The sequence below is a fragment of the Carex rostrata genome, chromosome 11 (assembly GCF_964058835.1).
Source record: "Carex rostrata chromosome 11, lpCarRost1.2, whole genome shotgun sequence".
In the NCBI taxonomy this organism is placed as follows: domain Eukaryota; kingdom Viridiplantae; phylum Streptophyta; class Magnoliopsida; order Poales; family Cyperaceae; genus Carex; species Carex rostrata.
In genome coordinates this window covers 11122230-11132503 of record NC_135928.1, presented here as the reverse complement: position 1 = coordinate 11132503, position 10274 = coordinate 11122230, and the positions used below count along the sequence as shown (strand labels likewise).

General features: G+C 37.4%; 1 long non-coding RNA gene across 2 annotated transcripts; it reads right to left on the bottom strand.

Annotated features, from left to right (window-relative positions):
• Positions 1-690: 690 nt before the first annotated feature.
• On the bottom strand, positions 691-2162 carry LOC144562084 (uncharacterized). Of its 2 annotated transcripts, none has more exons than XR_013513968.1 (4): positions 2013-2162; positions 1452-1924; positions 1102-1372; positions 691-1013 (listed from the first exon to the last, which is right to left on the bottom strand). It is a non-coding gene; the product is annotated as an uncharacterized LOC144562084 (long non-coding RNA). The 2 variants fall into 2 exon arrangements; XR_013513967.1 differs by having other exon boundaries at positions 1452-1903.
• Between the last annotated feature and the right edge of the window lie 8112 nt (positions 2163-10274).

Sequence of the window (10274 nt, the reverse complement as noted above, 5' to 3'; positions counted from 1 at the left end):
AAAACAAAAACTATAAAACTAAACACAAAGAATAATAAAACATAACGAAACCAAACTCAAACAAAAACAAAGTCAATAAAACAAAACTCAAACATAATAAAACATAATGAAACTAAACTACACTAAAACAAGAACTATAAATAAACTCTATCTCAAATGTACTATGAAGGGCTATATCTGTGAGGTGCTCGACCCCTATTTTTCCCTACTGAAATTCCTTTCACGCCAGTCATTCCACTGTAGTTTGCCATCTTGCGCTCTGAGAGCTAGTGTAACCTCCTCCTCGGGCACAGCCCGTGCGCTCATCGTGAGTGTTATACTCCATGGATCTGTGGGCTCGGCCGCGTAGGTAGCTGGCGGTGGGGTATGGAATAGGGAATCTGCAAGCTGGGATGCATAGTCAGGTTGAGTCCCGCTACCAGAGGCATCCCAATCGCGAGCCCTTGGTGGATACGGCTGACGAGGTGGCGGAGAGGCGACTGTATCCCACTGATCAGCTGGAGCAAAATCTGCAATGCTGAAAGTCAAGCTCTCATCCTGTATAAACTGGATCTCCGGATACTCATGCTGCTCAGCCGGTGGCAGCAAGTATGCAAGACCCTGCACGGATACCAATAATCTAGTAAATTTTAACTATCTTTACCTAAAATAAAGGAATAAATAAAATAAAGAATCATATACCAAGGGAAGAAATGGACGTCCATGCTTGTCACGGTAGGCGTGCCAACCGGCCATGCGCAGTACCCAACGATGGTAGTCCACTCTGGCTGCTCTGAGAGCTCCGGCGGCATCTCACTGTTCAGAACAAGTGGCGCGTCAGGCTCGTCCGGTTGTACTCTGCGCCAATCAATATCCTCTCCGGCGTCTCGTAGCATAGTGAACAACTTTGCCTTGTGGCCGTGAACCTCAATCTAGGGGGCAACCAAGTTCAACATCGCATGCCCTACCGCTCTGTGGCCACGTTTTCCAAGACAAATGATTGAACGCGCGGCACCTTTAAGCGCTACCAGCAGCTAAAAAAATAAAACAAGGTTAGTTAAACAAAAAAAGCTATGAAAAAAGTTCATACTGTTAAAAAATGTGTTCTTCTAGGTGCATTACCTAGCGAGCACCTTTTCGACCAGTAGAGGTATAACCATCATCGTCGAAGATCATCGAGCGAAGAAACTCACCGTAATGTCCCTCTATATACACCGAAGCCATGCCGACCCGCAGGTACTAAGCCTGATATCTCAATAGGGGATCTCCCTGGAACTGCATCGCATCAACCTCCAGCATCTGCCATAAGTTAGCACTCATATTCGCTGCCTTGTTGTAGTGCTCCAAGTGATGCTCACTCCAATCTCTATCGTAGTGATTAGCGTGTCTTATCCTGTAATTAATATGTTAGTTGCAATTTAAAGCCAAGAACTAATGTTAAGTACAAAAATGCTAAAAAGAAGATAACTTACCCGTGTAGACTCATGATCACAGATCTCGGGACGTCTGGATCTGTGTGGATGAGTGGAGGAAAATCAAACTGACGAAGCACCCGGTCTGGATAGTGGCGCTCCACTATCCAGAAGCACACCAGCGGACCCTTCTAGAGCCACATCTCATGATCATCCGCTACATTCTGCGACAGCCTCCCCTCAGTGTATAGCTCATGGTACGGAGTTCAGATCACCTGCATCTCATCCAGACTCTGAATCTGAGATTGGACCAACCTGATACCTACTGGCTTTCCGTGAGGGTTATCCTTGTACAAGTGATGTCCGTACCATTTCATGCCAAATGCCGGTCGATTTCCACTGTCGGGCTCTCCCCATGGATCCTCGTTCGGCTCATGTACCCCCACCGGTAGCTGTTACCATGACCAATGCTGCAGTAGTAGTATCGGCCCGTAGATTTGCTTAATTTTCCGCTATATTTTGAAGAATATTAGCTGTCAGGGATAAGTTAAATAATTAAAATAATATAGCAAGTGCATGACAAGGTAGATAATTAAAATAAGACAGAAATAACATACTGACCTTGCAACCGTGGCACAAGTTGGAGTAAAGATGTGCTAGAACAGCCCCACCCAATTTGTACCTGCAGCTCGACGGCTGAAGATCTCGTAGCAGCTCTAGATACATTATCGGAATGGTATCACCACTTGAATCAGCAAACATGACAGAACTAAATAGTGTTGGGGTTTCGTGCGGTGCTATAACCAAAACCCGTTTAGGCTTAAGGTGCGGAATGACCGTAGAACAAAAATTTCTATAGCCAACTTAAGCTCAGGATTAAACGGGGTATGTCAGGAAACTTTCCAAGGCGGTCCACCTTCAGTATTCCTTTGGCATCAAAACCCAATTTAATCCTTTTACAGATCTACTCCATGATTGATTTCTAAAACTTTAATCTACTTACCAATTAAATAGATTAATATAACATATTTATACCTTGTTTCCAAATCACAGTTGGAATGCAGACCGAGCGAGTAGAGCCTCACCAGGGAAGGAATCGACTCGGAGTATCACACGTGTGATACCTCTATCGGTTATCCACCAGTACTAACCAGAGAGCGGTTTGTTTCTTCTGCCAGAAATACCGTAAACCGCGGAATTCTGCAAAAACACTATTCACGAGAAAAAGACGAAAACCCGTAAACACGAATTTTCGGTTGCTCAGTTTCATCAATATGCAAAACTGACATACCGCTAAATTCGGTAAAACACTATTCATCGATCCCGTAAATATACTCCACAACAACCCGCAAGATTATACGTCAAGTACGTATAACTTTCTTTTCTCAACCGAAACACTATTTGGGAGAGAAACTGAGAAAGAGAGAAAATACCGATCCGTTTCGACACAAAACCGGTATGAATGAATTAGCTATTTTCTCTCTACCCCTCCACCCCTATTTATAGTGTTTAGGGTCGGTTGCAAAAGACCAAAATGCCCTCCAAGTTCGGCCTATTTACAAGGTATGCCATTGACACCTCATCCTTTTATATGTGAAATGACCAAAATACCCCTTCCACACCCTTCTACACTCTTCTCCATGTTTCTACACATGCAAGGTGGCATAGGTGTGAAATGACCATTTTGCCCTTGTGGATAGGATTGATGACATGTCATCTGGATAGGATCAATGACATGTCATGCGGATAAGGACGAATCTGAAAAGACCCGAATGCCCTCGGCCCGAACACAAATAATATTCGTATAATTATTCTGAACAATTATATATATATTTTTCTTGCGGTTTGTTGTTTCGGTAATTTATACAACGTGTCCTGCACATTTATAAATTAACCGGTTAACTTTTATACAACGTGTCACACACGTTTATAAATTAACCAATGTTTTTGCTTATTATTTTTACATAACATTTATAATTTAATTATAACACGTATAATTAATTATAACCATCTTAATATTAATTATAATCAATTTATAATTAATCAGTAAGATTCTCCGAGTAGCTCCTATATGGTGTGACCCAATAGGATCTGTGTTATGTTGGTAAACAGAGTTAAAACTGTTTTAACTTCTATAATCATGAGCGGCATCTGGCAACACATCATGACCATCCAATTACACAGATGATGCTGTACTGTACAATATCACGATCCAGTAAACAATTTACTTGTGTCTGTTCTTCTGTCTCATAGCTATCAGATCAGTTTCAAGGTAGATGTGTGTCATCCTTGCTAACTGAATCTTTTCTTGATCTTGAGCAGATTATCAAATATAATTACTCTTGTAATTATACCGCTAGCAGACAATCTAACTCTACCAAGGGGCCCAGTGATGCTATAGCTCGTATAGAGATACGAGGGACAAATAGTATTCTTGGTAAACTATCACTTTCTCAGCTAAGCTATACATATGGAAAAGCTACCGTTATGACTGCTTTTTACGGACAGCGGTGGATAACAATCACACATACATATTTCTCAGTGGGAACGATAAATACCTCATACTGTAGAACGTGACACTGAATGAAAACATAAATGACACGAACACAATTCTATTTAATGTTTCATTCGGGGTCTGTCAAATACCATGTTCCTAGAACATGTATCTATGTGATTAAAATGACATCTCGTGTCAGGTGGTTTGTAAAACTTAACCATCTTTTAATCCACATACTAACCTTATCGCGGTAATTAGTGTTCCTGCTAATTACCTTGGTCAGTGACTTTTTAAGAGTATATATTATCTATATTATGGAGTTTCACAATTTCAGTCATGAACTCTAAATGATCCATAAATTCAATAATACTCAAGGCAACAAAATGATATTAATCATCCAATTCATGAACAAAGCTTTATGATAAATTATCGTATTATTGACTTCTAGATTATTACACTAACAAATAGGTCCATCACGAATCCCCGTGTGTATTTATAAGATCGAAATTACATAGCAACTCATTTTTTCGCATGAAACAGAGTACAAAATAAATGTAATACGAATAGTTTGTATGAGTACCTCTCAATCTCAAACTGAGTGGAATCCCTACCTAGACCTCTCACAAACATAGCTCGCAGCTTCGTCTTCTCCAGACAGTACTTGGACTTCCCCCAATTGCCGCGTATATTGGGCTCCGCTCCCAACAATTATGCGAGCATGTAATTAATCGTGATGTCCTCTGGATTTGTGGGGTCATATATGCCACCAACGGGCACGCCCAGGATAAGCAGACCCCATAGAGCACTGACGTCCTGGAGAGTCACTGTTATCTCTCCAAAAGGTAAGTGAAACGTGTGCGTCTTGGGGCGCCATCGCTCCACTAGTCTTGCAATGAGGGACGCGTTAATGGCCTTACTCTCCGACTCTAAAATATCGACCAAATGTTGCACCCCCCCCAAATTTTGCAGATACGGCTCAATCATCCAGTAGTACTGCATGTCATAATGCCGGTAGTTATAATTGCCTCACTCTGTGTTGAAAAAAGTAAACAACATGAAAACCTAAAAATCGAAAACTCAACAAAATTTAAACTTGAAAAAAGAAGAATCCAGTACCTCTTTAGATGCTTCTGAGACTCGGTGCTCATCGTGAGGCATCCATAATAAATGACTGAAATGGTCCTTGCTGTCTTCGGGAATAGGCTCATCAACCGGGTCGGTTGCGAGTGGTCTTTGGGTTGAGGGTCGGAGGGAGAGGGCATCACCGGCGGTCTTCGGGCGGAGGCGCACAGCAGCTCCTTGTTTTTTTTTTCTGTTTTCTGGCAGAGAGGCGAAACAGAAGAGAGAGAGAGAAAAGTGGTTACGGGTTTAAACCCGATTTCGAACCGTAAATATTATGTACGGTTCCGATTAAAAATTCGGACTGTAAGAAATATTTACGGTTCCAATTCTTATTTCGAACCGTAAGGAATATTTACAGTTTAAATTTTTAATTGGGGTCATAAATAATTTGTACGATTTGGATAAAAATAAAATTTTGTTCAAAACGTGGTTATTTATAATAAAATAATTTATTTTTAGAGTAAAAATAAAAATGTAGGAAGTTGTACCGTTGCCCTTTTTATCAGTACTTGCTATTTTGTTCGCATATATGTAAAGCACTTGTCGCCACTCGGCAGGTACTTCAGTCTTCCGCGTGACGACAACTCGACAAGAAAGAAAACTTTATAAAGTTACCAACGCTTCAATGGCATCCGACCAAATTCAGTACTAACCTCGATCAGAATCATCAAATGCATATCAAGATCGGTGCTCTTTTGATACACACGAATCTAAATGCTAATTGCACAGTTTCAATCGGATATTATCCAACGCCCGTTGGACCGATACCATCGGAAAATGTAAAGTTTAAATGTCAGTCTTTCCCGAGAAAATTACTTACCCAGCTAGCAGTTTGCACCAAGTTTCCGGAAAAGATGACAGATGGCAAAATAGACTAGAGTGGGGGTACGGGGGCGATGTCTCCCGTGAGACCCACGTGGAGAAACGCGAACGCATTGCAATGCAGGCGCATCGGGTCTGGTTAGTGGTCAAACTCGCCTTCCCATGTAAGCGATCGTTTCGCAAATCGCGATGAATAAACAAAATGATGTCATTGTACCTTGGGTACATAGAAACTAGAAAGTCTGTTATATCCAAAATCACGAGTAATGTCACGTGTTTTTTTGTTGATACATAAATAATTATTGTTCGTAATTATTACAGGGGTAGTATAAAAGGAATTCGTATCCTCTGAGATATCTCAAACTTTGCATGATTTTATGGAAAATGCCAACCGTTTAAAGACATTCTGCACGAATCTCAAACCACACAAAATACTGCCCTTCTACATCACCTCCGAATAGGCACCGGACACGTCGGTCAAGCAAAAGTTGAGATATCTCAGAGGATACACACTCGTATAAAAGATCGTAGCTCGTGGCTCGACAGACTGATATCATAATCGCTTGCAAACAGTTCATTCGTTATTAGACCAAGCTGTTAACGAACTAGCTTGTTACTAATTTGATTAGGTATCAATTTATGAATTTGTATAAATTTGTGTGTTTTATATTATCCAGTTCGGTCCAATTCAGTTTAGCTTCATTCGAAAAGTTTATATAATTTATTTTCTTCTTAAAATAAGGTCCTGCTCGCCAGCTCATGACCTAGCTTGGTCCAGCTTGTCATAATTTCAAGCTGAAATTTCACCTCAGACCTCTAAAGTCAGCTCACTCGTGATTCAAACGAACCAGCTCATGATGAGTTCAAGCTGAGCCCAGCTTATTGCCACCTCTACCGACTAATTGAGAATTAAATCGAAAAATAAAAGGTGTAGTTTTTAGACTGTGAAATAATTAAGTCGATGTTAGTTTTAAAATGATATATAATTAAATGATTTATTTTGTCCATCTAATTTGTTGTCAATAAAATTTCCCTTTCTATTTTTCTTTCATGCTTAACATTAAACTAACTTAATTTTATTTGACAATAAAACGTAACTAAAATCAACCAAATTTGACAATATAAAAAGCAACTAAAATCAACCAAATTTGAAATAAAACGTTTAGAGTTACACAACTTTATTCCACAACCAAATGTCTCCATTACTAATATTATACATAAAAAATAATACATATGAAAATTTCAACAAGTTTAAGGTAGAAAACTTTTCTTTTATTTGGAACCAACTCCGCTGCTCTTCAAATAGGAGAGCAGAATTCTGTCATTCAAAATCTAATCGTTGATTTGTGTTGGGAGTTGTGCATGAAAAAAAGCAATAGTTAGGTTTTAAATAATAAGGTCCTGCTCTCCTATTTGGAGAGCAGCGGTGTCGGATCCCTTTTATTAATACAATTGTTGTTTGGGCAACGCCTAACATTATAGGGGTGAAAACGGAGCGGAGTGGATAGTGGGAAAATTATATTCATATCTTGTTTTTTTTTTTAGTTTTTGGATACGAATACGGAGCGGATATCAGACAAATATGGATACAAATTATGACCAGATCGGATATTTTTGAAAAATAATTTAAAAAATATTAAAGTTTGTAATATTTATTTAATTATAATGGTGAATAACATAAATTTTTCATAACAAGTATTAAAATATATAATATATATCTACGAGTAGAACTAGGGTATTCCTAAATTCACCAAGTCTTTTTGTAAACTCAACTCTAAAACTTACCGAATTGGCTTTAAACGATGAATCCAAAATGTTAAAATATTTTTACTTTACGAGTGATGCGTCTACATACAAAAAATTTTAAATTTTAAAATAAATGTGTATAGAGTCAAGTGGTCAAAAGACATCGTCCAAACAATGAATGCATTAAAATTAATTTATAAACCTTCTAATTTTAACTACTTGAATTTATACTAAATTAATTCGAAACTTTAAAATTTTTACATGTAAACGCATTACTCATACGGTAGAAGAATTTCAACGGTTTAGATTCGTCGTTTGAACTAATTTAATAAAATTTAAAATTGAGTTCACAAAGAGACTTGGTGAACTTAGGAACACCCTAGTTCTACTCATATATCTACTATTCTGATACATATAATTGAAACGTAAAACAATATCAGTATCTTTAGCTACACGAATATTCAGATATCCACATCTAAATTTTTGAATACAGATCGGATACAGATAGGATATTATCTATACCGTTTTCACCCCTTACCTAATAACCTTAAAAAAAGAAAAAAATTAAACAAAAAAAATAAAGAATTGCATACAACAAGCAGTGCAGCGGCAATCCCTAGTTCCCAACTTCATATGCATGTTTTTTCTAAAAGAAAAATATTCCATGATGAGTTGACAAGGGGCTTCATTATTGGAGTTCTGTTCTTCTGTGATTCTTGTTTGGGTTTAATAAGCAGGAGTTACAACATGGGTTTTAGTGAGCTTGTAAATGCGATAGGTTTTTGTCTCCCCTCAGTCAAGTCGGTCCAAGCGAGGCTCGGTTTATTGTCCTCGGTCCTCACAATTTTTATTTCTAGAAAATAAAAGTTAATTTTTCAATAAAAAGATGAATTATTTTTTCCGATAGATGAATGAATCCGACAAATAATTGAGTCACATACTCACATCATCGAAGAAAGACTAATAGAATCAAATTAATAATTCAATTTTACTGTTTTTATAATTTATCACACCGACAGCCACACTGTATGAAAATCAATATAGTAATTTATTATTATTACATTTTATCTTATTGATGACTTAAGTAAAATAGAGAATAAAAGAGAAAAGAAGGTCTAATGACAAACCATAGATTTCACACCTCCTTTCAGAACTTTATTAATTGTTTGATATCTATAGTTTTTTCAATTTTATGTGAGAAAAACACATTACAACTTATGAAAACTATTAAAACCGAACTATTAATTGGGTTCAAAAAAATACCTGATAACTAGAACCGAACCATTAGTTCCACCTATATTATACAAGAAAAAAAAAATATTTCATTCTATTTCCCATAAAATAATTTTGTAATTTTCTAGAAACAAAAAAAATTACAGTGCTCAGGCTTGCTGTTCACCATAAGAATAATAGGCGAGGACCTAAGGTTGTAGGGGTCTGATCCGGTAATGTTCTCCTGCTTGTTTCCCAAGTATCTTCGCGTGGGTGTGGCGTGCTATGCAATGTCCCATCTTGTGTAGCAGGTGCATATTTCTGGCCTTCTTTTGTTTTATTCAAAGCCCGTAGACATGAGGGCCGCTGACAAGGTGTTAAGAAATTCCACATGGCACGTGAGAAACTTCTGGAACGCTGTTTATCGCAAACAGCGGCGTTCATTCAATCGCTGCATGATGCGTTTCGTTGACGTGTCATTTTAAACGTATCGTATTGGATCGCTGCATGATGCGTTTTGTTGACGTGTCATTTTAAACGTATCGTATTGGATCGCTGCATGATGCGTTTTGTTGACGTGTCATTTTAAACGTCTCGTATTGCATCGCTGCATGATGCGTTTCGTTGACGTGTCATTTTAAACGTATCGTATTACACTTTATAATATGGTTGTAATTGAATGTGGATATGGCTACGGGCTTATACGCCCCCCCCCAAAAAAAAAAATCGAATATGGATATGGCATTATATTTCGTTAATGTGTGAGAGCAAATACATGTCATATTGTAATATTTTTAGTTGTGTACGTAATATATATTGGTCATGTTTGATTGTGGAGTAAGGGTGGATTAAACTCTTTATTTTACACTTAATTCACTAAATAAAGAGTAAAATTGATAGAGTAAGTGCGAGTAAGATTTGAATTAATCCGGTTTAGCTTACTCTACTTAAAAAGGTGATTTAGCTCACTCCACCAAACATGATTAACTTATTCCACCTTAACTTGAAGTAAGCAATTTACTCCGGATTAAAGTTACTCCACAACCAATCATGACCATTAAGATTAAATTTTAAATATTAACTTTTAAAAACACCAACAATTAATTATTTGCCAAATGTATTTGGAATACATTAGAAGTTGCTCAATCATGCACACCACACAGTGACACAACCTATAATTTTTTATTATTACTGTAGTGATAGCACTAAGTATATTTTAATTGCACTTGCAATAAATAACTAGCTAGGGATGCCAATGGATATAGTACAGATCATATGAGATGTTTTCGTATTTGTTTATCAGGTGTTTATCTTATTAATTTGTACAACATTAATTGTTATCCGTTAATAAGTATGAGTCCCATTCGTATTTTATTTTTCTTCGTTGAGGTTCATAGGTAATTAACAAAAAATGAATAATTATTAGATAAATTTATAGCTTATATAGCTTAGCCAAAAAAATAAGTGAAACAAATAAATATACC